Below are 16,172 nucleotides of genomic sequence, written 5' to 3' on the forward strand. Positions count from 1 at the left end.
AACGTATCGTTACAGTATATATTAATTCTGCAACTAAACCCTAGATTATGTGAGGGAGGAAACACTAACACAGTTCAGAATTTGGGATCATTACAATGTGGAAAGAAAAGTCACATAACTAGGGATGGACTGAACTAATAATCAGCTAAAGTCTAGCTCCAAGCTCAAAGTGCCAGACCAGACCTTTAGTTTTAGTAAGAAGGCAGACAGGACTGTGATTGGTTACCTTTTATGCATTTTTAATAGTGAATTGGCAGTGACTAGAGCAAGCAGGCAGAGGAAAGAATAATATTGTAAGTCAGTCCTTAATCTCAGGTCCCTGATATAAGCAGACACAAGTGCCCAAAACAAATAGACACACCTTTCTAGCCATATTCATTTTAAGGTTTTAGTGTCCCTTTAACAGTGTGTTTGCAGCTGAGCCAACTGGCAGTACTCAACACTGATTGTAGGAAAAATAAGCTGGTTCATCTGGCACAAACAATGCAAACTTTTTGTAGGTATGAACCACTGGCAGGGGGCAAATTTTGATGGCATCTTGGATGCAATAATATGAAACCCATTTGTTAATGTCTATTGTAAACACTACTGAGTGACTAATGTTTCCAGCAAGAAGGTCATATATGTATTTAATATGATACAAAATAAAAATAGATACAGAAGTAGAAAAAAAGAATATCAGTTGCATTGATCAACAAATAGTCCGATAAACATGTTAAATTTACTGTTTAATGAACATGGAATCTGTTAATCACAGGAGTGAGCCCAAGGCCAATAAAATATATTTTAAAAACAAAATATATTATAGTAATTCTTTATTTTGGAATGTACAGCCATAACAACTTGCTTGATACCCCTCTCAGTCTAACAGTGTCATGCAACCCCTTCTTCTTGTTTGATTGCAATAGATTCAGGAAGTTGAGGCCCCATAGTGGTGGACAGATTCTATGGAAAGTAGAGAATATTCAATTCCCAGAATCCATCACTCAAAATAGAGGTATATTTTCTTTAATCAGCAGTTGTGAATGATCCATTCTATCTCATAATTAAATGCAAAAAAGGGGGATACAAATTCCTTGCATATTCCAAACTGGAATCAAACTCAGGCTCCCATCACTACAAAACAGAAGTACTATCCACTGTGCTACCATTGACATTCTGCAGCAATACAATGCTAAGTAGCTCTCTGATACAACAGAATGGTGCAATTTTAGTAGTCAGATTTGAGGCATGTGATTTGCAATAAACAGCACCTTTAAAAATGAATGATATGAAATTCTAAAACAACAGGACTTGCTGAGTAATCATTAAAGTAGCTGCTCCGATGAGTAGTGAAACATCTTCAATGATTACTCAACAAGTCCAATTGTATTAGAATTACTTATATTAGACATAGCATGATCTGGATGAATGAAAATCTTCATAGTCATAATGATATGAAATGATTTTTGTTTTGTTTTTTTATACGAATGTGACCAAATACATTAAGCTCATACAAACAAAACCAAAAACACCATCTTGTTTAGAAGATGGAATGATTTGCATTATATTATTATTCAATTGAGCCTTTGGAGGAACAATATCCTTTGAGCCACAGAAAAGGCAAATAGATGCATATCTGTCCTTTTGTTGAGTGGATAAGCACTGTGCCAGTCGTTGCAGGTGTTATAATAATCCTTCAGATGTAAGTAAATATTAAAAATTAAGAACAGAGCCATGGCATTTCCCCCTAAAACCATTTTTGCAAAGATGTTCTGGCTCAATGCCACATACAGATATTAAACTTTATCAGATGTTCCAAATATTTGTAACCTAATCTTCTGAAGTGAGGTCAACAGACACATCAGTGATCCCAACATTTGAACAATGTACAATACTTCCAAGCGCTAGTGATGCATATGAAATAGAGACAAGAGACCAGAAAATAACACAACTTTCCTCTTTCCTAGTACTGCTGGTATATATTTAATGTTAAAGGAAAACTACACCTTCAGTACAAATACATAACTAAAAAATTATTTATATCATACGTGACCTATTTAAGAATCTTACCAAATTAGCACATACATCGGTAACTATTGTCTTTTGACATCCTTCCCCTTGAGCTACCATTTTGATATTCTGTGTGTCCCTCACTGATCACCTGACAGGAAATAATGCAGGCTGTAACTTTTACAGAAAGAAAAGTGGTAATAAAAGAAACAAATCTGTCCATTCATTGGTTGATATAACCTAACCTGTATTTGTGCTCTTAGTTTGTGTGTGAGCACAGTGCCTCCTAAAAGCCATAGGGTAGACTTTGTAAAATTCTATATGGGATTAATCAATGGCACAAACTACTAAAAAGTATATTTTTCGTGAAAAGACTTTAGTTATACAGTATAAAATAGTACATCAAAAAAAGTCAGAATGGACAGGTTAAGTTTATTGCAGCATACTGTGGACAGGAAAAAACATGTTTTGGGAACTAATCCCTTAATCATGGGCTATATGAAACAGTGTTCTATACATGGATTGTCCTCTGAAATACATTTTGATAGAGACCTGCAATATTCAGGGTAATATTTTATCTTATAAAAGACCAGGCCTGGATTAGCAATGTATAGATTCTACTAAATTCCAGAGGGTCTGCTGTAAAATGTCATAGATGTCACTATTTATTTGGCCTCTGGGGGCTATTATTGAAAATTATTTCCTTCACCCCTGTAATAATAAAACAGTACCTTGTATTTGATCCAAACTAAGATATAATTAATCCTTATCAGAGAAAACAATTCTATTGGATTTAAAATAATACATGTTTATAATATTTTTTTTGTTGACTTAAGGAATGGGGATCCAAATTGCGAAAAGACCCCTTATCCAGAAATCCCCAGTTCCCGAGCATTACAGGTACCATAACTGTAATAAATTCACCAACAATATTTCACTAAATAAAAAGGAAAATATGTACAAAATGTACAAATTATTATATATTTATATTATTTTTAATTCATATTTTTTATCAAGATGGGTATGGGAGCCGTTATCAGAAACCCTGTTATCCGGAATTCTCTGAATTGCAGGAAGGCCATCTTTAATAGACTCCATAATAATTCACATTTTTAAAGAAAAGAAGATAGTACCTTGTACTTGATCCAAACAAGATATAATTAATCCTTATTGGAGGCAAAACAATCCTATTGGGTTTAATTAATGTTTATATATTTTTTTAAGTAGACTCAGTGTATGAAGATACAAATTACGGAACAACCCCTTAGCTCGAAAACCCCAGGTCCCCAGCATTCTGGATATCATATCCCATACCTGTATTTATATTTTTAATCACATATGTAATTTGTTTGTGATGGGGCATTGAATTACACACTAATTCATAAAATGATTGGTTAATGTTTGCAGAAGGCTGGATAATGCTAGCACTAAGCAGGACAAGGCCAGCAACATGAACAATCATCTGTGTACCTTATTTCTATCTTGCTCTTGGATACATGAAAAATAAATGATTTAACGGAACGATTTGCAGTTTATTATGCTCATGTTCCTGATGCCAATATGGCAATAACTTGTTACTTTTACAGGTTATGCTAGGCACGCTAATTTCATTGATAATGAGCTCTTTCAATTACCATTCACTGTCCCATTTTGTTGGTTTATGAACTGTATCACTTTTATGAAATTGCTTAGAATAGCTGGACAGTTCTTGGGGACTGCTGTATAAACTTTCCAAAGACTTCTCAAATGTACATATAAGTAACATATGTCTGTTTTTTTTTTAAATTAAATAAAATGGGATATAACCAAAGAGATTGTACTTCAATTACAAAACCTGAATTTACAAACCATTAGTTAGAGAACTTTCATTCTTTACCAAACATTGAGGGGGTTATTTATTAAAATGTGAAATTTATCTCATATTTTATTAAAAAAAAACATGACCAAACTCCCATGCTTAATTTGACCTTATTTATTAATAAAATAATCCAAATTAATTGGATTGCAGAAAAACTAGATAAAATCATGCAAAAAATCAAATCGCTCTGATTCTTTGGGCTTTTCCTCCAAATCGTTAAATTTTCCGAGCCTTTCCTGAAAAACCCAGAAAAAGTTGGATTTTCAGGCTAAACTCGCCGAAGACCATGATATCTTTAATTTGGCATAGTTGCCTCTCCCATTGACTTATACAGGACCTTGACAGGTCTAAGATGGCGGATTTTCAGATTCAGACTTATTGCAGCATCGGGGTATAATAAATCTCGAAAAATTTGAGTTTTGCCGCAAAAAGCATGACCAGAAATATTCAAGGTTTAATAAATATCCCCTGTATGTTACATAGGGAGTTATTCATTAAGATTTGAGCTGTGTTTTCAATGATATTTCGAGTTTTCCAGTTTGATTTCTTCGTCAAAAGAATCTGCTTGAATCTGAAAATACATCATCTAAAACCTATATTAGCCAAGTAGGCAAAGAACCATGTTCTTACAAGGTTGTTGAAAGGATAGACACTACTACATTTTAGGGTACACAGACACAACAGACTGCTATACAAAAAGTAAACAAGGATTACATAGAGAAATACTGAGAATACTGAACAGACTTCTGCTTCCAGTTTTAAGTCATAAATGGGGGAATGTAATCAAAGTCGGTAACAGCAGTGAGAGAACTTACGACAGAAGAAGATTTTATAGTTTGCTCCAGTGTGCAGTGTATGCAATAAAACTTCTTACTAAAATGTTAGTTTTTAGTCAAAAAGGTTATACCACCATCAACCATGTCTTAAAAGTGCGCAATGCACTATATGCAATATAACAGTATATTGAAGTATTTTACACAGTGAAATGCAAACTTCTATTCTTTTTAGTGCAAAGTCACAGCTTTTATTACATTTCCCCCAAACTCTATAAATCAGCCAGTTTATTTCACTGTTTACATACAAACACATATAAGAGAAAAATGTAAAGTTCAAAAATATATAAGAAGGTAAAGTAGTTGATACTTCAGAGCCAACTAATCAATATATAAGTTGTAAAAATATTTATTATATTGAAATACACCAACTTTCAGGACTGTAAAAATAAATGTGTGCTTGTGTTGATCAAACAATATTTTATGAACAGTTTATATAACCCAGGAAACTGGATGTTTTTATTTAGCAGACAATATGGAATTTTAGTGATTAAGCCCCCAAGTCTCAGGGGTTCTGAGTTCCCTGGGTAAAAAGAGGTTAACTATCAAGGGCTTCAAAATTAGATGAAATATGTTCTTCCTTTTCTTTAAACAGATTTAAAATAAGTAGGACAATGTTTGAGTGACCTTGTGGAAGAATAAATTAACTGTAGGAGAGAGACACCTTGTGCAGTGAGTCCTCTTAAGAAGGTGAGTAAAAGCTGAATGATTAGAGCTTCTTCTTCAATCCCTCACAAAGCTTTTATGCTAATTACAGCACCAAAGCACCTATCGTTACAGACTAAGTACATTTGAACTCACAGTGCTTATGTAATTGGTGTAAGGAAATCCTCTGTAGCGACGCGAAATGTGCTGTAGAGATCAACACATTAATGGGATGAAATTGTAATAGCTGCATAATGTGAAGGCAGCTTCTAAAAGCGAGCACTAAAACTATGCCTTCTGCTATTAGATCCCCTCGGAGACCTGAACAAGTCACCTCTTCCTATTCTATCCTTCTCCTAACCTAAAATAAGGGAGTAAGCTTTTCAAGCCAAAACCTAACTTGACGGCTTCCTCAATATGGCTCTCTGAATACAAAAAAAATATGCTTTATGTGTCTTTAGTGTGCACAAATATTCATAACAACGTGTCATTCTGACAAAATTAAATTTTTGTTTAGAATAGATGTAATGCAGGAGAGATATGGTATGATTTGATTGTGTCTATTTCTTCTCTTGGTAATAGACAGTCGATCTTGGTAAAGATAACAGCGCTTACTTAAGTATTTATAAAACACTTACATGCCTCCAGGCTGGAAAGGAATCACAATGTGATGGATTGCTAAATTGCATTTTGACAGCTTGGGTTATATTGTAGCTTGTTTCATATCAAATATTTGAAAAGATTGTATTACATGTCTAGTTCTAGCAATGTTATCAAATGGGTAATTCTTCTTTCCCAAGTGACTGTCCATAAATTACTGTTCCCTGTAAACCTTCCCATTATTTCATATTATCTTCACCTCCCTGTTTCTCCTTTCTACTTCTTTAAATTACAGCATGTCATAATGTCTAAAGCCAACACATATAGAAAATAAACCTGTCTAAAAATCATTATTTTACTCATATGATGTGTACTTAGGCGTTTCGGCAATGATTATTACAGAAATATTGGCCATTAAATAAAATGCCATTAACACAAAAATTATTAGCTGCTTCACCTTCCACATCTTAAACATGATTTGACTGTCCAGTTGGAAAGCACTGCCTTTTTTCCTAAAGCATTGTAATTTTTTATGTTTTTTGCATAACATAGAATAAATAAAGGGACACAGTAATGCCAGGAAAAAGAGATATTGAAATGCAGATAAAGATAGTACTGTCAATGGAAATAGTGACAAACAGTTGGGGAAGGGGTAGCTGACGGGGCTCTGAAGTCCAAAGAGGCAATCTTTGCTATTTCATAAATACAGAAAACAATTATCAGTGTGTGCCTTTCTACATAAAAAAGACCAATTTGAGTTTTTTTATATATCAAAAATTCCAGTATTCACTGGAGAACATTGTAGCTAAATGCACACACCTAGGACAATAGAATGTCTTAAGAAGTAGCCAAAAGTGATCAGTGCTACTTATATTTGCTTTGCCTGCAGTAAGGATCAAGTATATGTTAGTTGGGATCAGTAAAATGTATTGCTTCAGTAATGCAGAGAAAAAGAAAATAATTTCTGAAAATGTTAATTATTTGTGGAGTCTATGGAAGATGGCCTGCCCGTAATTCAGAGCTTTCTGGATAATGGGTTTCCTTTAGTAATCGGTGTTGAGTTCTACTAGCTAGAGCTTTCTGGCTTTATGGGAGTTAGCTTATTGTAGGCAATACACCTAATCATTAGACTAATCATAAACTAAATTATAAACAGTGATCAATAACTACTGGATGGGCATCTAGGGTAGTCTCTCGTAAGAACCACATATGGCTTCTGGTACAGAAGGTTAGGGTTAAAGATGCATGCAAAACAAGCCACAGTTGTGCTCCAAATACACAGTGTCAATAACAATTCATGAAAATTACATGTCCCAGCACTTTCTGAAAAATAGAGTTAGCAAGTAGTATTGCTTCATTGTCTCTACAATGATAAAAAAAAGGTACAGGTATGGGACCTGTTATTCAGATTCAGGGACCTGGGGTTTTCCGGATAATGGATCTTTCCGTAATTTGGGTCTTCATGCCTTAAGTCTACTAGAAATTCATTTAAACATTAAATAAACCCAACAGGCTGATTTTGCTTCCAATAAGGATTAATTATATCTTAGTTGGGATCAAGTACAAGCTACTGTTTTATGATTACAGAGAAAAAGGAAATAATGTTTAAAAATTTGGATTATTACTATAAAATGGAGTCTATGGGAGACATTCCGTAATTTGGAGCTTTCTGGATATCGGGTTTCCATATAAGGTATCCTATACCTGTATTTGTATCTGCTCTGTTATCCAACATAAAATAGTTATAGGTGTCATAGCAGAAATGTATCCTCATAGCAGCTAACACCTGGAGAAGTCTTTTTATGAGGAAAAGTAAACTGTTGACATTGGCTCTTTCTAAGGCTTCAATCAGACCTGAGGGAGTTATCACATTTCCTGTACAAATTGATATGTTGCAGAGCTCTTGCTGATTAAAATGAAGGACTTTGTATTTCTATGGAAAAAAATAGGTAGTTAGCAGATATGGTGAAAAAAGTGGAATTGTAGCAATATTGTTTATTTAATACATTTTCTCAATAACATTTGAAGCAAACAAGTTTCAGACACATGCCTCATTTCAATCAGTTTGAAGAGCTCTACAATATATCCATCCACATAGCTCCATCTTACTCGATTGCACATTTACATCTTACACTCTGATGTGTGCTGCAGACTGTATGTATTTCTGTCTAAATTAATTGCTATAGACTATATTTGTTTCGAAAGAACATAATGGCTACCATGTACATGCATTCTGCAATATGTGTTGTGTAGGGGTATATTCAAATATATGCAGCCCCACGTTAGGCACATTAGGCAAATGCCACAAGTCTCTATACACATTACTCTGGAACTTAAATATTCAGTATATGTATGGGATCCATTATTCGGATACCCATTTTGCATAAAGCTCAGAATTATGGGAAGGCCATCTCCCATACTCCATTTTAATTTAAATGAAATACAATTTTTTAAAAAGGATATCCTTTTCCTCTATAACTTTATAACAGTAGCTTGTACTTGATACTAACTACAATATAATGAACCCCTATTTGAGACAAAACAATCCTATTGGGATTATTTGATGTTTAAATGATTTATAAGTAGACCTAAGGTATGAAGATCCAGATTACAGAGAGACCTCTTACCTGGAAAGCCCAAGGACCAAAGAATTCTGGATAACAGGTCCCATACTTGTATAGCAGTTTCTTCCATTTTATTTACATGGTTGAGGGGAAACAGTTTAACGCTTTAAAAAAACATTAAAGAAATAAATATCAGTTTTAATCTTTGTAATTTAAAAAACAATATAATTATATTTCCAAATACATTATTGCTTTCATATCCAAGAAGTGACTGGATGCAGGACAACCTACATTCGCCAGAAATGACTTTCCTGAAGCCTTAGCTCAGTGGCAGCACAAATAAAGAATAAACTGCATATTGGTTATTGGTACTTTGCAATGAACACCTATAATTTTAGCATTTTTTTCTCCAAAAAATTTATGTTTTCCCAAACAATAAGGACAAGGGAAGAAATTGTGATCAACCTGTCAGAAATTGTATTGTTGAAATTAAGCAAAATACAGTGAAGAACTGAATGGGTTAGAACACATCAATTTGATATTTTAGGCAGATGTTTGCCCCAGGATATCTGACCAGCAATGGATTCCCTTGAGGTTCAGAAGATTGAGCACTGTGAAAGTTAAAATGAAATCACTTCGGCAAGAATCTCACCCGAGGCCTGCAGTCAAATGAAAAATCATATTCATGCATGAATAAGAAGAACAGGAATAATGTAGGCACAAAGAGCGTTGCATGGTATGGTCATACTGAAAAAGATATGCTGAAGAAAAGGATCCATAGTACAGACACAAAAGGCTAAAACTAAAAATAGATGACTGAAATGTAATCAATGTATTTATGGTTGATAAACCTGTTTTAATGGTTAGAAAGTGGTGACTGGTAGATGTCATTGTGTTAGAGATATGGTCTCACAGGAAATATATATATAATTGTATTAGAAAAGACCATTAGCTCTTGCAATGCTGTCATGTTAATATGAAAGGCACCCAACTTTGAATTTGTTGAGTGCAGATACCACTCAAGGAGTGGATAAGGGAGTGTTACCAAGTAGAGTTTCTATCAGTAACCGTTAAATTGTTGGTGTTTCTATTATCTGTTTACTATTTATAAGTAGCAACTTACCTACATCAAAATTTTAAATGACTAAACCATACTTCATTGCCAATTAGGAAAGGGTATGGTAAACCAATATGATAGATGTAAGCTGGGTAACACAACATGTTTAATATATATCAAGTCCACTTTCCTAGGGACATTCATAAGAAATGTTGTGAAAACCTAATGAAGCAGGACAAGGGTAAAGGATTTCTAATCAGAAGCCTTTGATCACCTCTATCGCCAGAGAAATGTAAAACAGTTAGAGAACTTTATCATTCTTGTTACACTGAGAAGAAAATAAAAGTAAAAATTTAACCCTATGTATTCCTTTCCTAGTTCCTACACCAACCATGGCCCTGCTTCTAACACACATTTAATTTCCAAAACTGGGCATGGAAGTAAATTATATCTTGGAGATGTAGTAAATTAAAGGCATAGTCTTTACCTGTCCCTTACTAGCATATGGTGGAAAATAGCAAGCAATGCTGTGTAACAACAACATTTAACTCCAAAAATTGAGACTAACTGTATATATATATTTTGGAAATGCAGTAACTATTTATGTCTACGTGTCCAATTCAATGTGTGGAGCAAAAGCAATAAGCAGACAAAAGTCTGTGACTGTATATTGCTTTAATTTTTAGCCTTGTAGTAAAGGCAAGTGTAACAGACTTACTTTTTACCTTTTGTGTGAAAAACGGTAGCATAATGCCTGGAACAAATGATCATCTTGGTGATTCATAAAAAAGCATGCAACAATGCCTTCCTTATCAAGATAGTATAAAAACATATTTTACATATGGTTGTTACACTTGAAACTCAAGTGTTTTTTTTACACATGCAGAAAGTAAATGTACTAAGTAATAGCTGATGTTGATACCCCCAACTTAAACCAGGAGTAGGAGCATCCAAATTTTATTACTGTGATTATTATTACAGCAACAAACACAGAAAATTCTCTTTGTTTGGAACAGCAGAACACAGTGGCCTTAGGCCAAGCAATTAGTAATTTTCTTTTTAAGTCAAAATGAAATGCCGGATATAAATGAATTACAGGCTCCCATCAGTACAGGCTGGGAAGAGAGCTTTGCGGTATCAAAGCCACTTTAAATCCGTTGTTTTTTGTCATCTACAACTTAATTAAACCAGTGCCTGAGACACACACATGGAATAGATGTTAAAAAGACTGTAGTGTTTCTTTGTAACATTTTTTTCTTTAAAGAATTTGATTTGGAGCTCTTTTCTAATTAAATGATGGGCCTAACCCAGCTACAGTTCCCTCAAATCAAGTTAATTAAAGCAGCAGGTATTCAATACTTCACTTTATGTTTAATCAGGGACTCTCTCACTGTGTAAGTTCAGCTTATAATGTTATTTAGAAAACAGGTGTTTTGTACATCACCACAAAAATAATTTTGCCTTAAAATATATTAGCCTGTATGTCACTTACCTTATATCTGAATACAAACATACTTTGTACACTTTGCTTATCCACTAGACCTGGGGTAGGTGTAGCTATTATGCTGTTTCTTTTCTAGGCATAGTAGAAAATATCTGCATTATTGTGCAACCACCTTAGTGTGATAATTGTGCATCTCTTGTTTGGGTGTGTCTTCTGCTGTGTTCTAATCCTCTGTTATCCAGTTCATCTGCTTCAGTTCTTATGCTAAGACCTTCAAGGTATAATCTGCTGTGTGTTTTTTATAGTTTGTAGTACAGCATCCCAACAGCTTCCTTAATTTTTTTGTAACTAAAACTCAGTAGCGTTTGTTGAGGGGGGCAGGCCCTGGTGCATGACGCCAGGCCCCGCCCCCCTCCATACCACCGCATTTGGTCGCATTTTCAGCGGCGAACGGACTGCCGGGGGGCCCTGAGGGGGTGCGTGCCCTGGCCTGCTCGCACCCCCTGCTCCCCCGGTAGTTCCGCCACTGCTTAAACTTTATTAGTTATACTGTAACAATGTTGTTTTACATTGAATAAGATAGATATGCAAAAGCAAGTATTACAAAGCAGCATGTAACAGGTGTATAATAGTAGGTCAACTTCAAAAACACCAGTGTCTTTAAAGCTAGAAATATCAAGTAAACAGTGATAATAACAGTGAAAGTGGTAAACATAAAATACTGAGATTAAAATTAATAGAAGATAAGAAGGCATATTACACATGATATCATAAGTAAAGTACAATACAATGGGAATACAATAGGAGTTCAGTCTTAAGACTGAAGTCTTAAGAGACTAGTAGTTCCCAGTTGGAAAAGTAGCAGACTTCCATTTAGCCGCAATGGATAGACGGATGGCTGTAAGAATATGGTTGATCAATGCCTGAGTAGACCCAAGAACATTTGGGAATGGTTTACCCAGCAGAAAGGTGCATATGTCAGCTGGGGTAGGGTTTCGCAATATTTTGCTCAGTAATTCTGAAACCTCAGACCATAATGGGATTCATAGCTGAGCAAGACCAAAATATATGTGGAAGGATCCCAGGATGATCAGAAAAGAGAGTATGGAGTTTAGCTGCAGTGTGGTACCAAAACATAAAAATTTTGTTCTTTTTGTCTCAAACAGGTGGTAATTATTTTCATAATATCCCAGATAGAGGCCCAATCTCAGTCTGAAAGAGGATGTGGGAGATATGAGTCCAATTTGGTCATATAAGGGAGTCTAGGAGGTGGGTCAGCCTGGAGTTCGAAAAGTAGCAGATAGATTTTGGAAATTAGCCCTTTTTGTGGGGGACCCCCATCTAGCTAATGATTCGAACGGTGTTGATAAGGCCTGTTTTGCATTGTAGCTGTACGGTTTAACAGAATATCTTAATTGGAGGTACTCAAAAAACTTCAAAGCATTCTGAGATGTCTTTTGGGTGAGGTCATTGAAAGATAAGATATTCTTGGATAAAGGGTTCAGTGGATCGCCTACAGTTTGAACACATGCATGTTTCCATTTACTAATAAAATAAAGATGAGTTTCAGGTTGAAACTCCGGGTTACCCAGGAACAATGTATTAAGTTGTTTGGGGGATATACATTTTTGTTTCTGTCTAATTACATACCAGATTAATAATGTCAATGAAAAGCAATGTAATCTTCCCAATTGAATGGTGGGTTGTTGACAATATTAGATAATTCAGGTGGTATGCATTGGACATAGCATTCTCAATAAAGCTTCATCTAGTGTTAGAATGCCAATGTGTGCAAGCTAAAAGTTGTTTAATGTGAGCTGCATTGTAATATCTATGGAAAATAATTTGGAGGTCTTTAAGAGCGGGACAGATATAAGGAGAGTTTCAAACAGATATAGATAGGTTTACAGTGAGATCTTTTATCATCACAGAGGATTTTTATTCATTTTAAGTAAATGTGTCTTCTGTTCAGTTAAACATATTCTACAAACCCACAATGCCATATGCAGTACTCCATGTTGCAATATACCTGTAGGCAGGTCAAATAATAAAAAAGTGTTGGCATTAAAACAGGAGGCATATAAAATTCACTTGTCATAGAATGGATTTGTAATAAAATCTTTGCAATTCAAAGTGAATCCTTAGAGACCAATGAACACGTTTTATAGAAAGCTCTACCTTTTGTTTAGTTAGCTTCTGATGGCACCAAGAAACTAATGAAATCGACATTGATTCTCTGCAGTACTAAGGACCTCATTCTGTATTTTGTACAAAGCAGTAAAGACCCAGCTGGATTTGTTAGGTCCCATTTCCAATTTGTCAGAAATTAACAATCTAGAGGGGTGTAAGGGCACTGCACTGCTACAGAACCCTAATATTCCACAGAGCAGAGGGGTGTTCGACAACTCAAAGCTATCAATTGAAACAGGTATCTGCTTTGATAAATGTCAGATTAATGTCAGATTGGTTGCTCTGGGCAACTTCACCTGTAATGTTCCACTTTTTGCACAGAATGATAAATAGACCCCTTGCTATTCTTGATTTAGTAAATAGTTGTATCTAAGCAACAGATAAATTATTGGAAAGAATATAAGGACTCCTAATTGGCAGTTTGGCCCATTTCAGTCTTGCTGTTAACCCATGTATCTTTGGGCACCATTTGAGGGGGTGACAGATATAATGTAGATGCCTCTGTTTAGTATATGCATAAGGATTCAATAGTAGTGGTGATCAAATCTGGCAAAAATTCACAATACACATAAAAGTCAATGGGGGTTATGTAATAACCCAGTGTAGGTCTATTTCAGTAGTTCCTGAGTGCGATCTGTTATTGTTCAAGTCATGTTTGACCTTGCCTGTCCCTGTTCCTGTATCATCTGCCGCTTGTCCTGACCCTTGCCTGAACTTTGACTATTCCTTCAGATCCTGCTTTGTACCTCAATATCGGTGGGTTTTGACCTGGCTTGTGACCCGACTACTCTTATGTCTCCTGTATCTGTACTGCCTGCTCTTGTTTGGTATCTCAACCTCGCTTCTAGTTCTCCATTCCTGTACTATGTGTGGTTCCCCTGCCTGCCCAGAACTCTCCCCCTGGTCCTCTCACGTTAAGACCTGGCGGTACCCGAGTAGCGAAGGGCTCCTCTGAAAGCAAAAGGTGGCTGTTATAGGTGGAAGACTGAGCCATAACCGGGGCCTCTGGGATTGTTCTGGGCTTTGAGATACCAATCGTGACAATGGCTTTGTAACAACAGCTTTCCCTGGTGGTCTATCGGCTTACCCTGGCGGTCTAGTGGCCGGTGGCGAAGCCAGTCACGCCGCCAACGGGGATGCCCGCCGCATGGTTGTCTGCTCCTCAAGGGCTGGTTTCTCTATGAGCCATAACCGGGGCCTCTGGGATTGTTCTGGGCTTTGAGATACCAATCGTGACAATGGCTTTGTAACAACAGCTTTCCCTGGTGGTCTATCGGCTTACCCTGGCAGTCTAGTGGCCGGTGGCGAAGCCAGTCACGCCGCCAGTGGGGATGCCCGCCGCATGGTTGTCTGCTCCTCAAGGGCTGGTTTCTCTATGGCTGGTTTCTCTATGGCGCCATAGAGAAACCAGCCCTTGAGGAGCAGACAACCATGCGGCGGGCATCCCCGCTGGCGGCGTGACTGGCTTCGCCACCGGCCACTAGACCGCCAGGGTAAGCCGATAGACCACCAGGGAAAGCTGTTGTTACAAAGCCATTTCCGTGTTTTACGTCATTACGCTTTGGTGCAAAATTCAAAAGTATTTAAAGGGATTTCGGATTTGTATTTGTGGCCCATTGTTTGGTAACTTGTTTAATTCCTAGGTGATTATTTCTATGTGAATCCTTTTGTGTATCCTGATTTTGACCCTTGCCTGCCTGCCTGACTATTCTGAACTCTCCAATCCTGACCTTGCTTGTACTCAGCCTGTTCCGACGTGGCCTGTCTGACCTTGCTTGAACTCTGCCTGTACCGACCTGGCCTGTCTGACCATGCTATTCCCTTGGTTCCTCCTGAGTTGTGTGGCCTTCTGTCCTAAATCATTGGTAAACAATCGTGCCCCTTTGCTCTTCCAGAACTCTTGCTTGGCTCCTCTCATATTAAGACCTGGCGGCATCCGATTAGTGGAGGACTCCTCCCGAAGTGAAAGGCGGCTGCTACAGGCAGAAGCAGAGCCAAGACTTGTTCTGGATTTAGGGTGCCGATCGTGACAGGCTTAAGCTGAACTGTACAGAAGAGTTGCTTGGTAAGGGTCAAAGCCCTGTTACCATAGAGGTGAACCAAAAAACAATAAATCTGAAGGGCAAATGTTGGTCTATACTTGGAGAGAGATGTGGGTATTTTTTAATATAGTAAAATAGTACAGTATAAGTGGCAAACCCTCATTTCCTGCTAGTTTACCTGGATCATGGCACCCTGCAGTAGCAGCAGCGGCCTCTTCAGACCCGGGGTAGTCCTCCAAACCAATATATCAGTTTTGGTTTACTCTACAAATCCCATCTGGGTAACTGACTGTGGGAAGAGAATCCTAGATAGCGCTACAGTAGTAGCAGCAGTAGTAGCGGCCTAGGTACTGGACCATATGGCGTCTGTGTTCCTGAGCCCTGCAGGATGAACTCAAGAGAGGGTGGTAAGTGCATCTGCCGATGCGATACACTACTGTGGTGCAGTGATCTGCTGACAACTAACCTGCTGGATGATCTGAGGAAAACGCTACGCGACCTTGGCCTACTGCGGGAACCAGGCCTCCAGTTCTCTGCATCGTCTGCTGAGTGCCAAAGGAAAGGTCATCATAAGCGGTGAGCGAGGAAGCAAAAGCGCGGCAAGAGAGCGGGCATACGGGCTACGCTAAGGGCAAACCCCAAACGGCCAGCTGTCCCATCCTTATTTCTCTCCAACGTCTGTTCCCTAGAGAATAAACTACACTACATTCACCTTCAGAGAGCCACCCTGCAGGAGTTAAGAGACTGCTGCATCCTTGCATTCACAGAAACATGGCTCACTGACAGAATACCGGATGGCGCCATTCAGTTAGAAGGGCTCATCTCATTTCGTGCAGATAGAAATGTGGCTCTGTGTGGTAAGACTTGGGGGGGGGGGGTTGTGTGTCTACATCAATGTGGAATGGTGCAATAACTCTGTACTAGTTTCCCACTGCTCATCGCTGGTA

Source organism: Xenopus laevis, chromosome 2L (assembly GCF_017654675.1).
Source record: "Xenopus laevis strain J_2021 chromosome 2L, Xenopus_laevis_v10.1, whole genome shotgun sequence".
Lineage (NCBI taxonomy): Eukaryota > Metazoa > Chordata > Amphibia > Anura > Pipidae > Xenopus > Xenopus laevis.